Source organism: Poecile atricapillus, chromosome 19 (genome assembly GCF_030490865.1).
Source record: "Poecile atricapillus isolate bPoeAtr1 chromosome 19, bPoeAtr1.hap1, whole genome shotgun sequence".
Lineage (NCBI taxonomy): Eukaryota > Metazoa > Chordata > Aves > Passeriformes > Paridae > Poecile > Poecile atricapillus.
In genome coordinates this window covers 7,731,650-7,758,107 of record NC_081267.1, presented here as the reverse complement: position 1 = coordinate 7,758,107, position 26,458 = coordinate 7,731,650, and the positions used below count along the sequence as shown (strand labels likewise).

Here is a 26,458-nt window from a genome sequence, read left to right as displayed (position 1 = left end):
GTACCACCAGCAAAGCCCACACAGCACCAGCCCTGGCTGAGCTCCATGTCCAGGAGCAGGCAGGGCTGACCATGGTGTGGGCAGGCAGGAGCCAGGCAGGGGCTGCTGTGACCAGCGGCAGGGCACTGAGGGGCTGGGGGAGTCTGTGTTGAGCATCCCTGGGATGAGGGCACATTTCCTTCAGTGGCATCACCTGGGCCTGAACCTCCTCCAGTGCCATGCCCAGGAAAAGAGGCAACCATCAAGAGCATCTCCTGGGACACCGCCTGACCAGCAATGTCAGCAGGCAAAACCAAGGTTTTGTTTAGCAATGACCCTTTGATGAAGTCAAAGATTTACATTAAGACCAGACCAGTAGGACAGATGGGAGTACTTCCCTCTGGGAAGGGGCTCCTGTCACTTCACAGTCTCCATCCCCCACCGGGAACTGCAGAACTCCAGCCAGCCCCGCTCCTCCCGTGGCCTTGTCTGGCCTGGGGGTGAGGAGGATGAACCAGAGCCCTGTTACCTCTTCAAAAGCCAGAAACCAAAGAAAAAGAGAAATTCCCGGGCTTAAGTTTTAAAGGGTGATGTTCGCAGGTTGATATCACTTTTCGATGATCAAAACTACTGTCAATTCTCGGAAATGACCAGTTATAGGCCAGGAGAAAAAACTTCCATCAGCCTCCAGCAACCTTAACTTCTTTAGCTGTTTATCTTTTTTACTTAAATGTCAATCTATCACACACCGCAGCAGTGACAGCCCCAGTACTCCCCTCTCTGTGACACCACAGCCATGACAGCCTCAGTGTTCCACTGTCTGTGACACCACAGCAGTGACAGCCTTGTTAGTATAACGTTAAATGTTTCTGAAAATGTTTCTTAAAACCATGAAGAAGTAGGCCACAAGAATGTCTGGTATTGGGGATGGTCTAGCAAGCTGAAATGTTTACGGTAACAGGAACTGGTACTTGGGAATTCCAGGATACCCACCCAGAGATAAGATTTGTACATGTTCGTACGAGGATGAGCTAACTCTCATGAAGCAATATTGATAAAGCTAATCAAGCAATATTAATGAGGCAATATTGATAAGATTGTTATAGTGATTAGTGCTACAGCTGAAATTGTAGAAATATGTGCACTTTGGACAAAGACGATGGAGCTAGATTTGGGTTGCTGATACCCCTAGTTCCCATACGCTTCAATCAAGCACCTGCATATAATCAATCTGTGATTATGTGTGTTCCTGAACGCTAACATCAGCGTCTCCCTGCACCCAGGGCAGCTCCCACCAGAGACCCTCCCCTGATTTAATTCCCAATCCAGGAGCTACAACAGGCACGGGTGAAGTTCTGGGGGCTGGCAGGGAAATGTCACTGTAAGATCTTGCTGCACTTGGCTCTCAGCCCCTTCTCAAGAGCTTTGCCTTCAAGGGCAGGAACATCTTTTCCTAGCTGAGAACTGGAATTCCAGACTCTTGGAGTGTGTGCCATGCAGGACCACACAGACTGGGATCCATGGGCTGGGATTGCACAGACTGGGATTGCACAGACCGGGATTGCACCGACCAGGACCGTATGGATCAGCACCAGAGATTGGGATCACATGGACCGGGACCACATGGACCGGGATGGCTGCACCAGAACGATGTGAACCGAGGCGGTCCCGCCCTGCCCAGGGCTCCCTCCCAGTTCCCTCCCAGTTCCCTCCCAGTTCTTTCCCAGTCCCTCCCAGCCCTTCCCAGTCTCTCCCAGAGGCAGGGCCAAAACTGCCCAGAGTGAACGCGGTGGTCCCGGAGCAATCCCAGAGCTGATTCCAGTCCCGGTGTCGATCTCTGTCCCGGAGCTGTAGTGGTCCCAGTGTCGGTCCCAGAGCGCTCCCAGTCCCAGTCTTTGTCTCCATCTCACTCTCAGTCCCGGTCTTGGTCTCGGTCCCGGAGCGGTGCCAGTTTCAGTGCCAGTGCCAGGGCTGGTTTCAGTCCTGGTCTCAGTCTTGGCCTTGGAGCAGTTCCTGTCCCAGTGTCAGTGCTGGTCCTGGAGCGATCCCGGTGCTGATCCCAGTGCTGCTCCAGGAGTGATCCCAGTGCTGCTCCAGGCGTGATCCCGGTGCTGATCCCAGTGCTGCTCCAGGATTGATCCCAGTGCTGCTCCAGGAGTGATCCCGGTGCTGATCCCGGTTCTGGTCTCAGTCTCAGAGCGCTCCTGGTGTTGATCCCAGTGCTGCTCCAGGAGTGATCCCAGTGCTGATCCCAGTGCTGGTCCTGGAGTGATCCCGGTGCTGATCCCAGTGCTGGTCCAGGAGTGATCCCGGTGCTGATCCCAGTGCTGGTCCTGGAGCGATCCCGGTGCTGATCCCAGTGCTGGTCCAGGAGTGATCCCGGTGCTGATCCCAGTGCTGGTCCAGGAGTGATCCTGGTGCTGATCCCAGTGCTGCTCCAGGAGTGATCCCAGTGCTAATCCCAGTTCTGGTCTCAGTCTCGGTCTCGGAGCGCTCCTGGTGTTGATCCCAGTCCCTGTGCTGGCCTCGGTCTCAGTCTCGGAGCAGTCCCGGGGCACTCCCGGAGCCGATTCCGGTCTCGGTGTCGATCTCAATCCCAGAGCGGTGCCGGTCCCGGTCTCAGTCCCGGTCCCGGTCTCAGTCCCGGTCCCGGAGCGGTGCTGGTCTCGGTGCCGGTGCCGGATTCAGTCCCAGTCTCAGGCCCGCTCTCGGTCTCAGTCTCAGTCTCCATCTCGGTCTCACTCCCAGTCCCGGTGCTGGTCGAACCGAGCCCTTTTCGGGTGATTTTAGGTCCCTTTTGGGCGTTTCAGGCCAGGTTGGGGGATGTTGGGGCCCTTTGGGTGATTTGAGGCAAAACCAGCGACTTTCAGGGTGGATCTTGCACCATTTGGGAGATTCAAGGGTGATTTTAGGCCATTTGGAGTGGATTTGACACCAGTTTGGGCATTTTTATGCCCTTTTGGTTGCAATTTGGACACCTTGGGATGATTTTAACCCCATTTGGCTGATATTGGGCCAAACCATGCGGATTTAGCGCGGAGTTCAGGTCCCTTGGGATGGTTTTGCTTTTCACCTTTGTTTACAGAAATTTCAGCAGTTTTCCCCCTTTTATTTTCCCTTTTTTTTTCATCAAAATCTTCTTAAAAATTGCCCCAAATGGTCTCAAAATCCTACAAAATTCCAGAAAAAATCCATGAAATTCCACAAAAAATCCCACTAAACTCCCTAAGTCTTCTTAAAACCCCAACAAATTCCAGAAACATCCCACAAAATCTCCACAAAAATCAACAAAATCTAAGAAAAATCCCTCAAAATTTTTCAAGTCTCCACAAATCCCACGAAATGCAAGAAAAATCCCACAAAATTTCAGAAATCTTCTCAAAACCCCACAAAATTCCAGAAACATCCCACAAAATCTTCACAAAACACCACAAAATCTAAGAAAAATCCCTCATAATTCTTCAAGTCTCCTCAATATCACACAAAATTTTAAAAAAATGCCACAAAATTCCCTAAATCTTCCCAAAACCCCAAAAATTCCAGAAACATTCCACAAAATCTACTCCAATTTCCACAACATTGTAAAAAAATCCCACAAAATTCCAGTAACAACCCTCAAAATTCCAGAAAAATCTTACAAAATTCAAGAAAAATCCCACAAAATTGCAGAAAATCCCACACAATTCTCTAAGCGTTCAGAATACCCCACCAAATTCCAGAAACATCTCACAAAATCTCTACATATTTCCACAAAATCTAAGAAAAATCCCACAAAATTCTTCAAGTCTCCTCAAAATCCATCAAGATTCCAGAAAAAAATCCCACAAAATTCCCTAAATCTTCCCAAAATCCTACGAAATTCCAGAAACATCCCACAAAATCTCCACAAATGTCTACAAAATCTAAGAAAAATACCTCATAATTCATCAAGTCTCAACAAAATCCCTCAAAGTTCAAGAAAAATCCCACAAAATTGCAGAAATCTTCTCAAAAGCGCACCAAATTCCAGAAACATCGCACCAAATCTCCACAAATTTCCACAAAATTTTAGAAAATACCCCATAATTCTTCATGTTTCCTAAAAATCCCTACCAAATTCCAGAAAACTCCCATAAAATCTCCTCAATATCCTACAAAATTCAAGACAAATCCCACAAAATTGCAGAAATCTTCCCAAAACCCTACCAAATTCCAGAAACATCTCACAAAATCTTCACAAAATTCCAAAAAATCTAAGAAAAGTACCTCATAATTCCTCAAGTCTTCACAAAATCCCACAAAGTTCAAGAAAAATCCCACAAAATTTCAGAAATCTTCTCAAAACCTCACCAAATTCCAGAAACATCCCTCAAAATCCCCACAAATTTCCACAACATTCCAAAAAAATCCCATAAAATTCCAGTAACATCCCTCAAAATTCCAGAAAAATCCTACAAAATTCAAGAAAAATCCTACGAAATTGCAGGAAAATCCCACAATATCCCCGAAAAACCCCACAAAAATCCTGAAAAATCCTATATAATTCCAGAAAAATCCTAGAAAATACAAAAAAAATTCCCACAAAATCCCAAGAACATCCCAAGAATTCCTTTAAATTGTCTGAAAATGTCACAAAATTCCAAAAAAATCCCAAGAAATTGCAGAAAAATCTCCAATTATTCCCTAAATATTTCCATATCTCCATAAATTTCCAAAAAATTTAAGAAAAATCCCACAAAATTTTCATGTCTCCTCAAAACCCCCAAAAATTCCACAAAAACCCCACAAAATTCCAGAAACATTTCACAAAATCCCAGAAAAATTCCACAAAATTCCAGAAATATCCCACACAATTTCCTAAATGGTCTAAAAACACCACCAAATTCCAGAGACGTCCCAAAAATCTCTACAAAATCCCACAAAATCTAAGAAAAATCTCTCAATATTTTTCAAGTCTCCTCAAAACCCTTCAAGATTCCAGAAAAAAATCCCAAACAATTATTTAAACTTTAGAAATATCCCACAAAATTGCAAAAAATCCCATGAAATTTCCACAAAATTTAAAAAAATCCCTACATCTTCCCAAAACCCTACCAAATTCCAGAAACAGGTCACAAAATCTCCTGAATATCCAAAAAAATCAAGAAAAATGCCACAAAATTCCCGAAGAATCCCACAAAATTGCAAAAATCTTCTCAAAATGCCATTAAATTCCAGAAACATCCCACAAAATCCCCACAAATTTCCACAAAATCTAAGAAAATACCTCAAAATTCTTCATGTCTCCTGAAAATCCCTCAAAATTCCACAAAAATCCCACAAAATCTCCTCAATATCCTACAAAATTCAAGAAAAAACCCACCCAACTGCAGAAAAATCCCACACAATTCCCTAAATGTTCTGAAAACCAGACCAAATTCCAGAAACATCCCACCAAAATCCCCACTAATTTCCACAGAATCTACGAAAAATCCCACAAAATTCTTCAAGTCTCCAAAAAATCTAACAAAATTCCAGAAAAAAATCCCCAAAAGATGAAGAAATCTTCTCAAAACCCTACCAAATTCCAGAAACATCTTACAAAATCTCCACAAAATACCACAAAATCTAAGAAACATCACATAAAATTCTTCAAGTCTCCAGAAAATCCTTCAAGATTCCAGAAAAATCCCACAAAATTATTGAAACTTTTGCAAAATCCCACGAAATTGCAAAAAACTAAAAAAAAATCCCTATATCTTCCCCAAACCCTGCCAAATTCCAGAAAAATCTCACAAAATCTCTTGAATATCCTAGTAAAATCAAGACAAATCCCACGAAATTCCAGAAACATCCCACAAAATTGCAGAAATCTTCTCAAAATGCCACCAAATGCCAGAAACATCCCACAACATCTCCACAAAATACCACAAAATCTAAGAAAATACCTCAAAATTCGACATGTCTCCTCAAAATCCCTAAAAATTCCACAAAAATTCCACAAAATCTCCTCAATATCCTACAAAATTCAAGAAAAAACCCACCCAACTGCAGAAAAATCCCACACAATTCCCTAAATGTTCTAAAAACCCCAGCAAAATCCAGAAACATCCCACCAAATCGCCACAAATTTCCACAAAATCTAAGAAAAATCCCACAAAATTTTTCAAGTCTCCTCAAAATCCCACAAAACACCAGAAAATTCCACAACATTACAAAAAACCCCACTAAATTCCAGAAACATCACACAAAATTCTTCAGGTCTCCATAAAATCTCACAATATTCCAGAAAAAAATCCCACAAAATTGCAGAAATCTACTCAAAACCCTACCAAACTTTAGAAACACCCCACCATATCCCCACAAAATACCCCAAAATCTAATAAAAGTCCTTCAAAATTCTTCAAGTCTCCTCAAAATCCCTCAAGATTTCAGAAAAATCCCACAAAATTATTTGAACTTTGCAAAATCCCACAAAGTCGCAAAAAAATCCAATGGAATTGCAAAAAAATTAAAAAAATCCTTAAATCTTCCCAAAACCCTACCAAATTCCAGAAACATCCCACCAAATCTCCACAAATTTTCACAAAATCTAAGAAAATTCCGCAAAATTCTTCAAGTCTCCTCTGAATCCCACAAAATTTCAGAAACATCCCACAAAATCTCCTCAAAATCCCACATAATTCAAGAAAAAAAATCCCACAAAAATCCGGAAAAATCCCACAAAATTCTTTCCATTTTCTCAAAATTCCAGAAAAATCCCACACAATTTCCTAAATGTTCTGAAAACTCCACCAAATTCCAGAGAAATCCCAAAAATCTCTACAAAATCCCACAAAATCTAAGAAAAATCCCTCAAAATTTTTCAAGTCTCCTCAAAAGCCCTCAAGAGTCCAGAAAAAAATCCCACAAAAATATTTAAACTTTTGCAAAATCCCACAAAATTGCAAAAAAATCCCACAAAATTGAGAAACTAAAAAAAAACCCCTAAATCTTCCCAAAATCCTACCAAATTCCAGAAACATCCCACAAAATCATCACAAAATTCAAAAAAATCTAAGAAAAATACCTCATAATTCATCAAGTCTCCACAAAATCCCACCAAGTTCAAGAAAAATCCCACAAAATTTCCCTAAATCTTCTCAAAACCCCACCAAATTCCAGAAACTTCCCACAAAATCCCCACAAATTTCCACAAAATTTTAGAAAATACCCCCTAATTCTTCATGTTTCCTAAAAATCCTTCAAAATTGCAGAAAACTCCCACAAAATCTGCTCAATATCCTACAAAAATTCAAAACAAATCCCACAAAATTGCAGAAATCTTCATAAAACCCTACCAAATTCCAGAAACATCTCAAAAAATCTCCTCAATATCCTACAAAAATCAAGAAAAATCCCACAAAATTATTTCAATTTTCTGAAAATTCCAGAAAATTCCAGCGAAATCACACAAAACCTTCACAGAATTCCACAAAATCTAAGAAAAATCCCTCACCAAATTCTTCTTGTCTCCTCCAAAGCCCTCAGAATTCCAGAAATATTTCACATCATCTCCTCAATATCCCACAAAAATCAAGATCCCACAAAATTCCAGAAAAAAATACCACAAAATTGCCTAAATCTTTTCAAAACCCCATCTAATTCCAGAAACCTCTCAAAATCTCCACCAATTTCCACAAAATCTAAGAAAAATCCAGGAAAATCTAAGAAAAATCTTACAAAATTGCAGAAAAATCCCACACAATTCCCTAAATGTTCTGAAAACCCCACCAAATTCCAGAGACATCCCACAAAATCTCTACAAAATCACACAAAATCGAAGAAAAATCCCTCAAAATTTTTCATGTCTCCTCAAAATCCCACCAAGTACCAGAAAATTCCACAACAGTACAAAAAGATCCCACAAAATTCCAGAAACATCCCACCAAATCGCCACAAATTTCCACAAAATTTCAGAAAAATCCCACAAAATTCTTCAAGTCTCCACAAAATCTTTCAAGATTCCAGAAAAAACTCCAACAAAATTGCAGAAAACTTCTCAAAACCCAACCAAATTCCAGAAACATCCCACCAAATCTCCACAAATTTCCAAAGAAGCTCTGAAAAATCCTTCACAATTCTTCAACTCTCCACAAGATCCCACAAAATTGCAGAAATCTTCTCAAAAGCCCAACAAATTCCAGAAACATCCCAGAATATCTAAACAAATTTCCACAAAATCTAAGAAAATCCCTCAAAATACTTCATGTCTCCTCAAAATCCCTCAAAATTCAACAAAACTCCCACAAAATCTCCCCAATATCCTGAAAAATTCAAGAAAAATCCCAAAAATTGCAGAAAAATCCCACAAAATTATTTCAACTATTGCAAAATCCATAAAACTCAAAAAAAATTGCGCGAAATTGAAAAAACAAAAACAAAAAATCCCTAGATCTTCCCAAAACCCAACCAAATTCCAGAAACATCCCACCAAATCTCCACAAATTTCCAAAGAAGCTCTGAAAAATCCCTCACAATTCTCCAGCTCTCCACAAGATCCCACAAAATTCAAGAAAGATCCCACGAATTTGCAGAAATCTTCTCAAAAGCCCAACAAATTCCAGAAACAACCCAGAAAATCTAAATAAATTTCCACAAAATATAAGAAAATAATTCAAAATTCTTCATGTCTCCTCAAAATCCTTCAAAATTCCACAAAACTCCCACAAAATCTCCTCAATATTTTACAAAATTACAAAAATCCTACAAAATTACAGAAAAATCTCACACAGTTCTGTAAATGTTCTGAAAACACTACCAAATTCCAGAAACATCCCACCAAATCGCCACAAATTTCCACAAAATTTCAGAAAAATCCCACAAAATTCATCAAGTCTCCAAGAAATCCCACAAAATTCTAGAAAAAACTCCAACAAAATTGCAGAAAGCTTCTCAAAACCCAACAAATTCCAGAAACATCCCACCAAATCTCCACAAAATTCTACAAAATCTAAGAAAAAACCCTCAAAATTCTTCAAGTCTCTACAAAATCCCACAAAATTGCAAAAAAATCCCATACAATTCCATAAATGTTCTCTAAATCCTACCAAATTCCAGAAACATCCCACTAAATCCTCACAAATTTCTACGAAATCTAAGAAAATAACTCAAAATCATTCATGTCTCCTCAAAATCCCTCAAAATTCCACAAAACTCTAACAAAATCTCCTCAATATCCGACAAAATTAAAGAAAAATCCCCAAAAATTGTAGAAATCTTCTCAAAAGCCCACCAAATTCCAGAAACATCCGACAAAATCTCCACAAATTTCCACAAAATCTAAGAAAAATCCCACAAAATTCTTCAAGACTCCTCAAAATCCACCAAGTTTCCAAAAAAAAATTGAACAAAATTCCCTAAATCTTCTCAAAAGCCCACCAAATTACAGAAACATCCCACCAAATAGCCACAAAATTACAAAAAATCTAAGAAAAATCCCACACAATTCTTCAAGTCTTCACAAAATCCCACCAAATTCAAGAAAAATCCCACAAAATTGCAGAAAAATATCACACAATTCATTAAATGTTACCAAAATCCTACCAAATTCCAGTAACTTCCCAGAAAATCTAAACAAATTTCGACAAAATCTGCGAAAATCCCTCAAAATTCTTCATGTCTCCTCAAAATCCCTCAAAATTCCACAAAACTCCCACAAAATCTCCCCAATATCCTGCAAAATTCAAGAAAAATCCCACAAAATTGCAGAAAAATCCCACACAATTCATCAAATGTTCTGAAAACCCCAGCAAATTCCAGAAACATCCCACCAAATCTCCACAAAATTCCACAAAATCTAAGAAAAATCCCACAAAAATCTTCAAGTCTCCTCAAAATCCCTCAAGATTCCAGAAAAAATTCTCACAAAATCCCCTAAACCTTCCCAAAACCCAACCAAATTCCAGAAACATCCCACCAAATCGCAACAAAATTCCAAAGAAGCTCTGAAAAATCCCTCACAATTCTTCAGCGCTCCACAAGATCCCACAAAATTGCAGAAATCTTCTCAAAACCCCACAAAATTCCAGAAAAATCCCAGAATATCTAAACAAATTTCCACAAAATCGAAGAAAATTCCTCAAAATACTTCATGTCTCCTCAAAATCCCTCAAAATTCAACAAAACTCCCACAAAATCTCCCCAATATCCTGCAAAATTCAAGAAAAATCCCACAAAATTGCAGAAAAATCCCACACAATTCATCAAATGTTCTGAAAACCCCAGCAAATTTCAGAAACATCCCACCAAATCTCCACTAATTTCCACAAAATCTGAGAAAATACCTCAAAATTCTTCATGTCTTCTCAAATTCCCTCAAAATTCCATAAAACTACCACAAAATCTCCTCAATATCCTAAAAAATTCAAGAAAAATCCCACCAAATTGCAGAAAAATCCCACACAATTGATTAAATGTTCTCAAAACCCCAGCAAATTCCAGAAACATACCACTAAATCCCCACAAATTTCTACAAAATCAAAGAAAATAACTAAAAATTTTTCATGTCTCCTCAAAATCCCTCAAAATTCCACAAAACTTCCACAAAATCTCCTCAATATTTTACAAAATAGCTGAAATCCCACAAAATTGCAGAAAAATCCCAAATAGTTCCGTAAATATTCTGAAAACACTACCAAATTCCAGAAACATCCCACAAAACCTCCACAAATTTCCACAAAATCTAAGAAAAATCACTTATAATTCTTCAAGTCTCCTCAAAATCACAAAAAAATTAAAAAAAAAAATCCTACAAAATTGCAGAAAACTTCTCAAAACCCTACCATATCCCAGAAACACCTCACAAAATTTTCTCAATATCCTACAAAATTCAAGAAAAAACCAAGAAAATTGCAGAGAAATCCCACACAATTCCATAAATGTTCTGAAAACACAGACAAATTCCAGAAACATCCGACAAAATCTCCACAAATTTCCACAAAATCTAAGAAAAATCCCACAAAATCCTTCATGTCTCCTCAAAATCCATCAAAATTCCACAAAACTCCCACAAAATCTCCCCTATATCCAACAAAATTCAAGAAAAATCCCACAAAATTCCATAAATGTTCTGAAAACACAAACAAGTTCCAGAAACATCCCACAAAATCGCCACAGATTTCCAAAAAATCTAAGAAAAAATCCCTCAAAATTTTTGAAGTCTCCACAAAATCCCACAAAATTCAAGAAAAATCCTACAAAATTACAGAAATGTTCTCAAAACCCCACCAAATTCCAGAAACATCCCACAAAATCCCCACTCATTTCCACAAAATCTAAGAAAATAACTCAAAATTCCTCATGTCTTCTCAAATTCCCTCAAAATTCCACAGAACTCCCACAAAATCTCCCCAATATCCTACAAAATGCAGGAAAAATCCCACCAAATTCCAGAAAAATCCCACACAATTCATTAAATGTTCTGAAAACCCCAGCAAATTCCAGAAACATCCCACAAAAACTCCACAAAATTCTAAAGAATCTAAGAAAAATCCATCACAATTCTTCAAGTCTCGACAAGATCCCACAAAATTCAAGAAAACTCCCACAAAATTGCAGAAATCTTCTCAAAACCCCAACAATTTCCAGAAACATCCCAGAAAATCTAAACAAATTTCCACAAAATCTTAGAAAATACCTCAAAATTCTTCAAGTCTCCACAAAATCCCACCAAATTCAAGGAAAATCCTACAAAATCTCTTCAATATCCTACAAAATCCAAGAAAAATCCCACTAAATTGTAGAAAAATCCCACACAATTCATTAAATGTTCTCAAAACTTTACCAAATTCCAGAAACATCCCACCAAATCGCCAAAAAATTCCACAAAATCTAAGAAAATTCCCTCACAATTTGACAAGTTTCCTCAAAATCCCACAAAATACCAGAAAATTCCACAACAGTACAAAAAAATCCCACAAAATTCCAAAAACATCCCACCAAATCGCCACAAATTTCCACAAAATTTCAGAAAAATCCCACAAAATTGCAGAAATCTTCTCAAAAGCCCAACAAATTCCAGTAACATCCCACAAAATCCCCATTAATTTCCACAAAATCTGAGAAAATACCTCAAAATTCCGCATGTTTCCTCAAAATCCCTCAAAATTCTACAAAACTCCCACCAACTCTTCCCAATATCCTACAAAATTCAAGAAAAATCCCACTAAATTGCAGAAAAAATCCCACACAATTAATTAAATGTTCTGAAAACCCTACCAAATTCCAGAAACATCCCACCAAATCGCCACAAAATTCCACAATATATAAGAAAAATCCAACAAAATTCTTCAAGTCTTCTCAAAATCCCACAAAATACCAGAAAATTCCACAACAGTACAAAAATATCCCACAAAATTCCAGAAACATCCCACAAAATCCCCACGAATTTCCACAAAATCTAAGAAAAATCCCACAAAATTCTTCAAGTCTCCATAAAATCCCACAAAATTGCAGAAATCTTCTCAAAACCCTACCAAATTCCATGAACATCCCAGAAAATCTAAACAAATTCCTAAAAAATCTAAAAAATACCTCAAAATTCCTCATGTCTTCTCAAAATCCCTCAAAATTCCACAAAACTCCCACAAAATCTCCTCAATATCCTACAAAGTCCAAGAAAAATCCTACCAAATTGCAGAAAAATCCCACACAATTCCCTAAATGGTCGGAAAAACCCCACCAAATTCCAGAAACATCCCAGCAAATCTCCACAAAATACCACAAAATCTAAGAAAAATCCCTCACAATTCTTCAAGTCTTCTCAAAATCCTTCTAGATTCCTGAAAATCCAACAAAATTATTTAAACTTTTGCAAGATCCCATAAAACTCAAAAAACATCCCAAAAAATTGAAAAAACAAAAACAAAAATCTCTAAATCTTCCCAAAACCCTAACAAATTCCAGTAACATCTTACAAAATCTCTTGAATATCCCACAAGAATCAATAAAAATCCCACAAAATTCAAGAAAAATCCCACAAAATTGCAGAAATCTTCTCAAAACCCCAGCAAATTCCAGGAACATCCCACCAAATCCCCACAAATTTTCACAAAATTTAAGAAAATACCGCAAAATTCTTCATGTCTCCACAAAATCCCAGAAAGTTGCAGAAAAATCACACACAACTCCCTAAATGTTCTGAAAACCCTAGCAAATTCCAGAATCATCCCACCAAATCTCCACAAAATTCCACAAAATCAAGAAAAATCCCTCTAAATTCCTCCTGTCTCCTCAAAATAGTTTACAATTTCATAAAAATAACACAAAATTATGTAAACTTTTGCAAAATCCCACCAAATTGGGATAAATTACTACAAAATTGCAAAAAATTAAAAAAAAAAATCCGTAAATATTCCCAAACCCTACCAAATTCCAGAAACATTCCACCAAATCTCTAGAATATCCCACAAAAATCAAGAAAAATCCCACAAAATAAGAAAAAATGACCCTTCTTACACACTAAGTTCACCAAGTCATTCCCTGCATTTCTCCTTTTCACTGTCTTTCATCCACTGAGAGCTCCAGCTTATCATGTTCTGGTGCTTATCATCAACTGATTGTGCTCTTGATTTCTACCACTGCAAGACATGTAGAATCATCTAAACTGAACACAGAAACAAACTCCCTCTGTCAGCCCATCTTCACGTTCCAGATCACTTTCAAGATGTCCATGGGGCATTTGGAATGATGAGCTCTCCACTGCTGGCTGCAGGCTCTGGAGATTCTTTCTCCACATTCAGCCAGGCTTGTATTCCCCAACAATTCCTGGTAGCCCATCATGTTTTCTTTGGCTAGAAGAGGAACAATGAAAACCTTACCAATGGCACAACTCCCCTGTCCACAAGGAAAAGAAAGAACAAGTTGTCAAGTTCTTCAGATATTTGTCCTGCTTTGCTGCAAGAGTTGTGCTGCATTCACAGTGTGGGAAGCCAAGAGAAGCTGCAGCTGGGGGCACATCTTGTGACAGGAGCTGTGCCTTGTTCTCCAGGACAGGTTGTTGGAAAGGACAGGACTGTGGATGAGATTCTGGGAAAATTGAAACAACTTTTTTAAGAAATGAAAATAAAATCCAAAGAAACAACCAATATGTTTTTTTCTATTTTTCTCTATTGATTTTTATGTTTCCCTTTTCCATCTTGCACTGTTTCTCCATCCCATTCATTCCAAATGGATCTCACCTCTAAGATCTGAGACTTGGCAAGTTTTAGACACTGTAAAATACCATGAGCTACACCCAGTTTGACTCCCCCTGTTTTACTTGGAAAGCAATGCTGGAGACACAAGTGCAGTGCTTGGCTCAGGTACAAATTCTGCATTCAGGGAATGTGCTCAGACAGTGTCTGACCCTCAGCAGGGACAAGGCACAGCAGCAGCCAAGGGCATTGTTGTGCCCCTGTGCAGGAGTCAAGACTCTGGCTCTTGGCTCACCAGGGCAAAGATCCCGTGTTTAGCCAGGCTCAGGGGCTGCCCGGGGAGCGCGGGGCTCGGGGCGGGGCCGAGCGGGCAACGGACAAACGGACACGGGGACAAACGGTCCCGGTGCTTCAGTTGCAGCGGCAGCGGCGGCAGCAGCGGCAGCAGCGGCAGCACCGAAAGCAGCGAAAGCAGCGAAAGCAGCGAATTTATCAATTCCCTGTCTTTCTTCTCCCTCTACCACTGTCCTGCATCCTCTGCCGCTCTCCCTTTTCCTGTGTCCCATTCTCTTCCAGTTTCCCTCTCCCCGTGCCCACCCGGGCCATGCCCCCGGTCCGCCCCCGGCCCCGGGCGGGGCTGCCCCGGCCCCGGCCCCGGCCCCGGCCCCGAGCATCCCTCCGCGGTGTCACCTCCGCCCAGCTCTGGCTGTGCTGGCGCTGGCGCTGCTGGGCGGGCATCATTGCCTGGGGCTGGGGCGGCATCGCTGCCCTTTGGCTCCGCCTGGCCCGGCCCCGGCCCCGGCCCCGGCCCCGGCCCCGGCCCCGGCCCCGGCTCCTCCCAGGGCCCGCGGAGGACACAGGCGGCGCGGCCGCTGCCGCCGCCTCCGCTGCGGCTTCCCCGGCCCGAGCTCCGCCGCTCAGCAGCGCGGCCACCGGCCCCGAGCCGCCGCTGTCGCGTTCCAAAGAGCGAACGCCTGCGGATGCCCGGCCCGGGGAGGTCGGGGAGCGCTCGGGGGCCGTTCCTGGCCCCGGGCCGAGCACTGACGGCCGCGTCTCTTCCCCAGGGAAGGCGCAGGAGGCCCTGCAGCAGCGCTACCGAGTGGGTTCACTGCTGGGACGCGGCGGCTTTGGCAGAGTTTTCGCAGCCACTCGGCTCTCGGACGGACTCCCGGTGAGCGGTGGGGCCAGCGGCGGGCGGAGGAGGAGGAGCGGGCGGAGGGGGCGGAGGAGGAGAAGGGGGCGCAGGAGTAGGATGGGGCTGGACACGGCAGGCGCTGAGCTGAATCCGCTGTTCCCTTTGGCTTACAGGTGGCCATCAAAAAGGTGCCACGGAACCGCGTCCGGCACTGGGGCGAGCTGGTGAGTGAGCGGGGCCAGCGGCAGAAGCCGGGGCGTGCCGGGCGGGGATGAGCCGGGACCCGGCAGGGTGGGAGCTGCCAGGACACCTGGAGGGAGAGCGGGCATGGGGCCAGTGGAGGGCACAGAGCATCCCGGGCTGGCTGAGGGCTTCCCGAGCCCTGGCACGGCCTCAGCCCCACTGACGGCACCGTGCTCCTCCCGCAGCCCGACGGCACCAGCGCACCACTGGAGATAGTGCTGCTGGACAAGGTGTCCACAGGCTTCCCCGGCGTGGTGCAGCTGCTTGAGTGGCTTGAGCTCCCCAGCTACATTGTTATGGTGCTGGAGCGCCCGGAGCAGTGTCAGGACCTGCGGCGTTTTATTCGGGCACGGAAGTTCCTGTCCGAGGAAGAGGCGCGGGAGCTGTTCCGGCAGGTCCTGGCAGCCGTGCGGCACTGCACCAGCTGCGGGGTCCTGCACAGAGACATAAAACCAGAGAATATCCTGGTAGACCTGGACACCGGCCAGGCAAAGTTAATAGACTTTGGCTGTGGCACCTACCTTCAGGAGACAGCCTACACTCAATTTGCAGGTGAGCCCACACAGGGGTAGGCTTCTGGTCCCAGCATCTCCTGGCCCAAGCAGGGTGTGGCAGGAGGGATTCTCCCAGGACTGGGGCTGGGGCAGCCAGCCTGACAAAATCCTCCATGGGTGGGGGTGGCAGAGAGGGGGAGGCAGAACCTGTGCACCAGCTGGTTTCGTGTGCAGGTGAGAATGGGCTTGGACTCCTCTGCTCACCTGGTTTGCCTTGGTTCAAAATATGTTTTGGGCAATGCCAGCAGGGAGGATGTGGGTATGGTTTGTCCCCAGCACTGAGTGGGTATTTCCCTTTGTGTGTCATGGTCAGGCCTTGCCAGGGTTTCTGCTGCCCTCTTCCAGCACCAGTGACTTCTTATCCAGCCCTGGGTTTGTACCCAAGTCCCAGGTGCTGGCGAGAGGGCAGCAGGTCACCCCATGGGCCACTGGGGAAGCCCCCACATGCCCAGGGATGCTGGGGTCAGGCTCTGGGAGCAGCAGCATCCCCCTGATGAGCTCCATCCATATTCCATAGGAACACCATCATACAGCCCCCCGGAATGGAACGACTTTGGGTGGTACCATGGCGAGGCAGCGACCATCTGGACCCTGGGCATCCTGCTGCACGAGATGGTCTGCGGGGAGCACCCTTTCAGGAGGGGCAGTAACATCAGATGGGGCCAGCTCCCGCTGCCACAGCGGCTCTCCCAAGGTGAATCCTCATCTCTGGGCACAGGGGGAACACCAGTGTTGGGAGACAGCAGCGGGCTCGTGAGCATCCCGCTCTGGCAGCTGCTGAGGAGGTGGCACATGTCCTGCTCTCCTGCTCTCCTCCAAAACAAAAAAATTAATGGGAAAGTTTAGGCCCAGCTCTGAGCACATCCAGCGTGGCCTGGGCACGGGAATAGTGGGACAAAGCAGACAGGAGCCTTCTCCAACTGACCAGTGGTTTGTGGTTTCTCTCCCCAGACTGCCAAGCTCTGATCAGGTGGTGTTTATCCCTGAACTCCTTGGACAGGCCCTCATTAGAAGACCTGTTCCATGATCCCTGGATGTAGGATATTCATCAGCCCTAGAAGAAGGGAGAGAGCCACAGGCACAGTGATGCAGGGACCTGGTAAGTTACAGCTCCACACATGCCCTGGCAATCAGCAGCAAAGAAACCCAGACTTTTTTGTCCTGCCTGTGTCACTGCACTGGGCTCATCAAATGGGAACACACAGCCCTTGTGCTGGAGCTGAGCTGCTCTGCCCAACACTGGTGGGCACCATCTGAGCTGGTTTTGCTTGTCCTGGTTCACTGACAGCCGGGCCCTGGGCAGAACCCTGACAGCCTGGTGTCCCCCCAGGGAAGAAGGAGCCCCTGGAGAAGCTGGACCAGGTGGGGCTGCTGCTGCTGCTGGAGACATGGAGGAAAACAGCAAGGATGACATCCTCTTCCTCCACCTGGCCAGCGGCAGCTGGCGATGATGGACTTTGATTCTGGCACCTTCTTCAAAGCCAGGCCCCACAGTGAATTTTCAGGTCAGTCCAGACCCAGGGGGATGCTCCCAGATTTGTGCATTGGCCGGGAACCAAAGGTTTCCCCTTCACTGGGGCAGATGCAACTGATTCCTCAGTGGCTGCCCAGCTGGTTTTTGGCAGGGCTGGGGACATGGGCTGGGGTGGTTACGAAATGGGAGTGGGATCCTGGCCCTGCCAACAGCCCCCACCACCCACCGTGCCCCGGGCTGGGGCTGGGGCAGCCAGCCCGACACAAACAAACCCCCATGGCAGGAGCACAGGTGGGACTCCAGAACCTGAGCACGGCTGCTTTGCTGTGCAGGCAAGAAAGGGCTTGGGCTGCTCCACTCCCCTGCTTTGCTTTGGGATCACCATGATTTTGGGGGACAGTGCAGGGGGAAAGGGAGCAAGCATGGGCTTCCCTCACCCATGGGTGGGTTTTTCCCCAGAATGTAGGGGTTGGGCCTTGCTCAAGCTTCTGACAGAGATAAGATTTTTTACCATTTTTCTTGTTTCCCCTTTTTGTCTGTAACCTATTTTCATTAATTTGTTGTTTGTTTTTCTAAAGGAAGCGTTCTAGGTGGGGTCCAGTCTGGATCAGGAAGTGCTTGGGACCAGCTGTGGCGTGGATGGGCCGTGCCCTTGGAGAAGACTGAGGACATCGTTTGGGACCAGCTTTTCTTCTGGCAGCAGATGGTGTGAGGTGGGTCCTCATCTCCCTGGCATGGGTGGGACAAGAGCTTTTGGGAGATGGCAGCGGGCACAGGAGCATCCCGCTCTGGGCAGCTGCTGAGGGGCTGGATCTGCCGTGGCTGGCTGCAGGCTGGGCACATGTCCTGCCCTCCTGCTCTGCTCCCAAAGGCAGCAGTGATGGGCAGCTTTGGGCCCAGCTCTGAGCACGGCCAGCATGGCCTGGGCACCGCGGCTGGCTGGGACAAGGGGACAGGAGCCTTCAGCTGACGGGCGGTTTCTGCTTTCTCTCCTTGCAGCCGGGCTCTGCGGATGCTGAGGCTGCTCTGGGCTCTGCCAGGGCTCTGCTGGGCTCAGCACCGCGCCGGGATCAGCCAAAGAAGAAACGGTGTGACCTGCAGCAGAGACTGGAGCATTTTGGCAATGCAGCTCAAGTCTGCAGAGTGTCCACCTCCAAGGGAAAACATGACACCCCCCAAAAATTAAACTTGTTCCATAACTTCTGAAATGAAATCCATCTGGGATGACCCCAAATGACATTTTTCATCTTGCTCAAGCTGTAGCTCAGAACAGTTCTATTCTCTGAAGGAGTTCTGTCCCCCACCTGCCTTTTACTTCACAACTGCTCCCTCCTTTCCCCCAGTGAGTTCCCAGCCCATCACAGTCTCCATCACACTGCAGCCTTCCTTGATTCCCCTCACCACGAGGAAGGCCAAGCCCCAGTCTCAGGGACTCATCCTGTCACTGGCTGACGAACAGCAATGTTTCAGAAGTCCGGTGGGATTTTGGTATCATTCAGAGCTGCTCTCCAGCCCTCAGCTCTCCTCACTGCTGAGTTCCCACTCCCTTTTCCTCATCCATCAGGATGAGCTCCCTGAATCCCCTTGTGATAAATGGAAATGATTCATGTTAACTAAATTGTAACTGTTTGTAAATTATTATTTGAAATTAGTTATTATTAGAAGCAATCAAGGGAATTAGTGTTACAAAGCAGATATATGTTACATGTTAAAATTAAAGTACAGGATGTAGTTCTAGGATAAGTAATGTCCCAAGAGAAAACTGACCGTGAGATGGATAAAGTTGGAACGGCTTTAGGCATAGGGCCTGAAAATTATCAAGTGTAATGCTAATTAGTGGAGCACAATGCTCACTTACATAACACAACACTTAGTACACACGCAGAGCCTGTAAGGTTATCCAGAGAACAACGAGGATGAGTGTAAGCCTTCATCCAAAATAGCACTGAAAGAAGACTGAAGACCCCCTAGCAACAAGTGAAACATGCGCCATGAAGAACAGTGATGTAAAATTAAAGAATCATAAATTGGAGGAGACTTACTGGAAACATGAACAAATATGTATAAGCATATAAGTTTAGTTTGAATTGCTTTGTTTTGTATGTGAGGCAGGGTGAGAAGCCCTCCCCATACCCTGGTCAGTCTTGCTTATGCTTTAGTCATACTTAATTACTGGCAAGCTACATTCATATATATGTATATATGTATATATATTTTTTCATATATATATGTATATACATATATTAATATATTCACTAAATTGTACTTTTTACTAAATTGTATTCCTTCTATATCAAATTGCTATTAAATCCACTAAATTGTATTCTTTTATTAAATTGGATTCTTGTATTCAATTCACTAAATTGTATCATTTTTTTTCTTGTTATTAAACTGCTGTTTACTCAATAGACCTAGTCGTCCAAATTTCAGTTTCATTTATGACACTGCCCTTGGGTGAGTTACAGCCACAGTGAGAGGGAGGAGGAGATGATCCCACCCATGGCTGCTGCTGGGTCCAGACATTCACTGAGATAAAGCTGAGCCAGAGCTTCAGCATCTCCCCCAAAATCACAGAATCACAGAATGCCTTGGGGTGGAAGAGACCTTAAACCTTAAGTGAACCTTATCATTCCATCAACTGCCATGGGCAGGGACACCTTCCACTATCCCAGGCTGTTCCAAGCCCTTTCCAACCTGGCCTTGGACACTTCTAGGGATCCAGGGGCAGCCACAGCTGCTCTGGGCAAGCTCTGATCTCTGCCCAGGTGAGCAGGGACAGGAGCCGAGGGAACGGCTGGAGCTGGGCCAGGGCAGGGCTGGGCTGGAGATCAGCAAAAGCTTCTTCCCCCACAGGGGGCTGGGGCACTGCCCAGGCTCCCCAGGGAATGGGCACGGCCCCGAGGCTGCCGCAGCTCCAGGAGCCTTTGGCCAGCGCTGCCAGGGATGCACAGGCTGCGATTGTTGGGGTGTCTGTGCAGGGCCGGGGGCTGGACTCCATGATCCCAATGGGTCCCAGATCCCAGCTCAGCCCCTGGTGCAACTCTCACCCTTTGGCTCAGCCTTTGTGTCCCCTGGAGGCGCTGGCAGAGCTGATGGGGTGGGGCAGGAGCGGGGCAGCCCCAGCGTTCCCCTGGCAGTGACACCACAGCCGGGGCAGCCCCAGCGTTCCCCTGGCAGTGACACCACAGCCGGGGCAGCCCCAGCGTTCCCCTGGCAGTGACACCACAGCCGGGGCAGCCCCAGCGTTCCCCTGGCAGTGACACCACAGCCGGGGCAGCCCCAGCGTTCCCTCCCTGGAGATGCTCCAAGGGAAGCGTCCAGAGCCGCGTCCAGTCAGCGGAACTGAGCGGCCACTGAGCACCCCCGGCCTGGGCTGCTGTGGATTCCTCTGCAGACAGCTCGGGGAAGGTCCCCTTGGCCACCCCCACAGTGCCACAGACAAGTGTCACACACAGTTACAGAGCTCTGCCCAGAGCTGACGGGGAGATAATTTTAAAAAAAACCAAAAATATCACCACGGAAAGGGAACTACCTAGCAGAGCTGTTCCAACACTTCAGTTGAGAAACCTGCATGCACACAAGACCTGGGGATGCAAAAAATGAGGCTTTATTGGCACATTTGCAGAAAAATCAGGTTTAGGACAGGCCATCAGCAGAACTGTTCTCATCTGGGTAAAAAAGGCCCCTCTGGCAGCTGCAGGGCCATTGAAAATGCAGACCCTCAGGTCATGGGGGAGAAAAGGGCTCTGAATTCCCCTCCCCTGACATACAAACCCTGCTCCCAGGCTGCTCCCCACACAGGATTCTACTGGAGGACTGTGGAAAGCTGAGAGTTGGCTCTGGCTTCTTCATGCTCCATGTCCTAAAGCTGCCTGGGAGAAGAAATTTAGGGTCAACTCCACTGGCACAATCCCTCCTGGCCCAGGGCACAGCCCCAGGAAGGTCTTTGCTCCTCCCTCGGCCCTCCCTGAGGAGGCTGGCAGGGCTTGCAGGTTTATGGCATTTGTCCTTGCTGCCCCTCACATCCCACTGCCCCACAAAGAGCCCCGAGCCACCCGTGAGGGACAGGCCCTGCTGTGCCAGGCCTGGGCTCAGGGCTTGGCCTTTCTGCTTCCTCCAACCCAGCCAGGGCTGGCTCAGCATTGCAGTTCCCTGTGCTGTGCCCCAAGCTCGCTCGGGCCCTGCTGGAAAGGGACCTGAGGTACCTCGATCCCCTCGGGCAGTGCATGGGAGAAAACAACAAACTTCTCAGGAGGATGGGAAACAAACTTTCAGCTGAAAACTTTAGAGAGTGAGGTACTCGAGAAATCATAAATCTGCATGCAATTAGAGGAAATCACTTCACTAAGCACTGACTGAGCCAACTCGTCCAACCCATCCAGCTTCAAGCTATCCAGATTTTGAAAAGTGGAAGTAAGGGGAGAGAGAGGGACAGAGATCCACAGTCAGCCTTGGATCCAGCACCATCTCAGCTGCTGTGAGCTCCAGGGCCATGGCACATGTCAGTGTCACACCCATGTCACAGCCTCACCTGCTCTGCTCCCTCTCCCAGCTGGGGTTTTCGGGGTGCCAGGGGCTTGGCAGCCACTTTGGGGCTGGAGCAGAGGCTGCAGTGGCTGGGCTGGGGCAGTGACTGCCCCACCTAGGCAGAACTTGCTCTGCCCCCAAACACACCCAGGAGATGTCTGGGGCCATTCATCATTTCTCTGCTCTCCAGCACCGAGGCAACGCACTCTGGCTACAGCTCTGAGCTCGTGCCCATGGCAACCAGCCCTGGCAATGGGGCTCCATGGAGCTGCTCTCAGGAACACCCCAAGAGCTGGGGAGTGCCCCAAAACCTCCTGAGAAATGCGAGATACCTTAAAATCTCGTTGGGAACATGGAATATCCAAAACTCACTAACGGGTTTCCCCTCCATTCATCATCCCCAAACTTTGGCTGTCTCATTCCAGACCCCACCCCACCTCCCCAATCCAAACCCCATCCCATCCCACTCCTGCTGGACATCAAGACCCCATTCTCAAGCCCTATTTCCCCCATTTCACACCTCCCAAACTCCATCCCACCCATCCTGCCCCACCCAATGCCCATCTCACCCCTCCTGATTTGCATCCCACTTCACCCAATCCCCTTCCAACCCCATTCCACCTGATGCCTTCAGAAGGCTGATCTAAAACAGAGGCTGGACAGTTAAGAATAAAGTTTATTAAAAGGCCTTAAAGGATACGCCTTGGGCAGTGCAAGAACCTGGCCAGGGCTACACCCAAGATGGACCAGAAATGGTCACAAAAATAGACAACTCATCATGAGGTCTCACAATTTTAGAAGTTTAGGTCCATCTGCATATTGAGGTTCATTGTTCAATTACAGCTTCAGATGATGAAGTCCTGTCCTTCTTGTTTTCTCTCTTCAGTCCACCCTTGTTTATGCTTTTGGGCCTGAAACTTGTAACAGCTGCCCTTAGTATCAAGGTAGAAATTGTCTACCTACTCTGTGAAGAGAGCTCACTAACACTTATCAGGAAGTTCAAAAATACAAACCTAGACAGTGTAAAATATGAAAGATATGAAAGCTAAAACTTGAGGCATCACACCCTGAGGGGCTGTGGAATCCAATAGTTTTGAGTGGGACTGTGCAGTTTTCAGTGGCATTGAGTGGTTTTGAGGTGACAGATCAAACTCTCATTGCTTTGAGTGACAAAAAATGGAGAAAACTACACCAAATACACCCACAACCCCTAAGTATTTCCCTGAATACCAGATTACCTTGAAGCACTAATAAAATGTGAGGCTCTAGATGCCTTTGATGAATTTGTAGACTTTTACCCCAATTTTGTCTGTTTTAAAGGGATGAAGATTAATCAAAAGATAATCGGAACAAAAGAAAATGACAACCAACCCAGTGTCTTCAAAACGCAGATCACAGGGAACGTGGGTCATCAGGGCTCTGCCCAACGTGGGTCCTCTGATGGGGGATGGAGCTGGAGCAGTGCACAAAGCTCTTCCTGCACTTGGGGCACTCGCAGGGCTTCCCTTACCGGTGCCTCCGCTGGTGTTGGGTCAAGTTAGAGCTCCTGGAGAAGCTCTTCCCACACTGGGGACACTCGTAGGGCCTCTCCCCAGTGTGGATGCGCCGGTGGGTGATGAGGTGAGAGTTGTGCTTGAAGCCTTCCCCACAGTCGGGGCAGCGGAAGGGCCTCTCATCCGTGTGAATGCGCTGGTGCCTGAGGAGATCTGAGCTGGTCTGAAACCTCTTCCCACACTCGGGACACTCATAGGGCCTCTCCCCAGTGTGGATCATCTGGTGGATGATCAGTTTGGACCTCTGGCTGAAGCTCTTCCCACATTCCCCACACTCATAGGGCCTCTCCCCAGTGTGGATGCGCTGGTGCCTGATGAGGTGGGAGTTGTACTTGAAGCCCTCCCCACAGTCAGGGCAGCGGAAGGGCCTCTCATCCGTGTGAATCAGCTGGTGCCTGAGGAGATTGGAGCTGCTGTGAAACCTCTTCCCACACTCACCACACTCGTAGGGCCTCTCCCCAGTGTGGATGCGCTGGTGACGGATGAGTTCAGAGCTGCAGCTGAAGCCCTTCCCACATTCCCCACACTCGTAGGCCCATTCCCCAGTGTGGATCATCTGGTGGTGGATTAGTTTGGTGCTCAAGCTGAAGCTCTTCCCACACTCCAAGCACTTGTAGGGCTTCTCCCCATCCTGAACCTGCTCATGGACCACCAGCTCAGAGCCCTGGCTGGATCTCCGGCCGCCTTCCCGGCACAGGGTGGGTCTTTCCTCCTCAGAGCACCCTGGGATGGGTTTGGAGCCCCTCCTCCTGCGGGATCTCCGGGTATTTTCCTCCCCATTGGGTTCCTGCACCGTGGAGCCGCTCAAAACGGCCTCTTCCACGAGGTTCTGCCGTGGGGATTTGTCCTCCCTCGTCTCCATCCTCAGTTCCTTGTCTGGGGGAGGAAGGACAAGGAGAGGATGGGATTTGCCTCCGTGCCAGAGGGAAGGGGAAGGAGATCCCCCCAGTGCGTCCCCGGCAGGACGGCGTCGGCAGCGGGGTTGTCCTGCAGCCGGGGGCCATGCTGGGCTGGGAGATGGAGCAGGAGAGAGGGGGAAAGGGGCACTGACTTCCTCCTCACCTGTCTGGGTGTCCTGGGGCATCTTCCTCTTCCTCGCAGCCTCCTTCTCCATCTGGCCAAGGTTTGGGAATGAGAAATCCTTGTTTGCGGAAATATACAATGCATGAGCACATTGGGTTAGGGTGTTCCTCCTGACCAAGTTCATCTCTAGAAGTTACCGGGCATCTGGGGCCCATAAAAACCTCCCAAACACCAAAATTCAGCCCTGAAAATGCCTCCCGGGAGTTCCCCATCTCTGTTCTGTCCCCTTTGCAGTTCAGGGGTTCCCCCCTGTCCCAGCTGCTGGGGGTCACGCTTGCACTGGGGTTCCCCTCTCTACTCAGTCCCTGCCCACCCCAGGTTGCTGGGAGTGCCAGAAATCCAAAAAGTTCCCCTCATTTCCATCTCCCCACTTAGGAATGCTGGGACCACCCAGTGTTGCCCCAAGGGGCATTTTCTGCTCAGCTTTGCAGTCCTTAATTCTTAAATATCCCCCCCAAAAAAACCCAACCCAGGGACCCCCCAGGAGATCTGGGCTGAGCTCCCCCTCTCGGGGTACCTGTGGGATGGGGGGTGATGATCCCACAGGTGGGGGATTGTAAATTCAGGGAGTTCTTGACCTCTTGGTTCCTTCTCCTTTCCCTGATCCTCCTTTGTCCCTCCTCTTCCTGTTGAAGTTCATTTAAAAAATTATGGTATGTCCCAAGGGAAGAACTCACCCTTGGTGTTGTATAAGGTCAGTCCCTACCTAACCTCCCTTTTCTTTTCCCTATCCCATTGGCTGTAACCCCCCTGTATCCCATGGCCACCCCCTCCCCCAAGTTTAAGAGAGCACCCGAGGAATCTCAGCCTCTTTCTTGCCCTGGGAGATCCATATACAATAAACCCAGGACCACGTCTCGTAAGTCTGAGCCTTCTCTGTCTAAAATACCTTAGGTCCATGTTGGATATATTTTGAGACCCCTTCCCGCCCGTGTTCTGAGAAGGGCGGACACATCCCCATGGGGAACAAGACTGAAGGGGTTTGTGGAGTATTTACAACATCTTCCTCCCTCTCCTCCCCTTCCATCCCTCCTCCTTCTCCTCCCTAACGCCAGCACCTTCTCCTGCTTCCATCCCTTCTCTCTCTCCTTCTTCATCCCTCCTCTTCCATCCCTCCTCCTCCTCCTCCCCCAGGAGCAGTGACACCCTCGGTGCCCCGTTCCCAAACCCCTCACAGCCCACGGCAGGAGCGGGGATGGAGCCGGGACAGGTCGGGATGGGCAGCGCGGGGCTCTCCGCTGCTCCCACCCGCTGGGGACGGGGGGAACCCGGCCCGGGGAAAAGGAGAGGGAAACTGGGAAAATTGGGGGCTGCAGATCCAACCTGGGGCTGGCTGGGGACCCTGGCTGGGGACTGCCAGCCCTTGGGGCTGCTCTGGGGAGATGCGGGAGGGGGGAACACAGAGAGGGCTGGGGGATCCCAGGAGTGGCAGCACTGGCAGGGACTGGTTTGTACTGGGGTAACTGGAACCTTACTGGGGTAACTGGGAATGATTGGGAATGAGCACAAGCATGCTCTGGGCAGCTGGGATATACTGGGAGTGACAGTGACCATACTGGGAACAGCTGGAACCACAGTGGGAGAAACTGGGAGTGAGTGGGACCATGCTGAGATGGACTGGGACTATTCAGGGACAACTGGGATCATACTGGTAGGAACTGGGAAAAATTACAACTATTCTGGGATCATACTCAACTGGGATCATACTGGGATCAGAGTGGGAGCAGCTGGGTCCATGCTGGCTGAGACTGGGATCCCACTGAGGATGACTGGAATCA

General features: G+C 46.8%; 1 pseudogene; it reads right to left on the bottom strand.

Moving 5' to 3' along the window:
* The window catches only part of LOC131586380 (uncharacterized), a 585,722-nt pseudogene that overhangs the window by 300,840 nt on the left and 258,424 nt on the right, over positions 1-26,458 (bottom strand).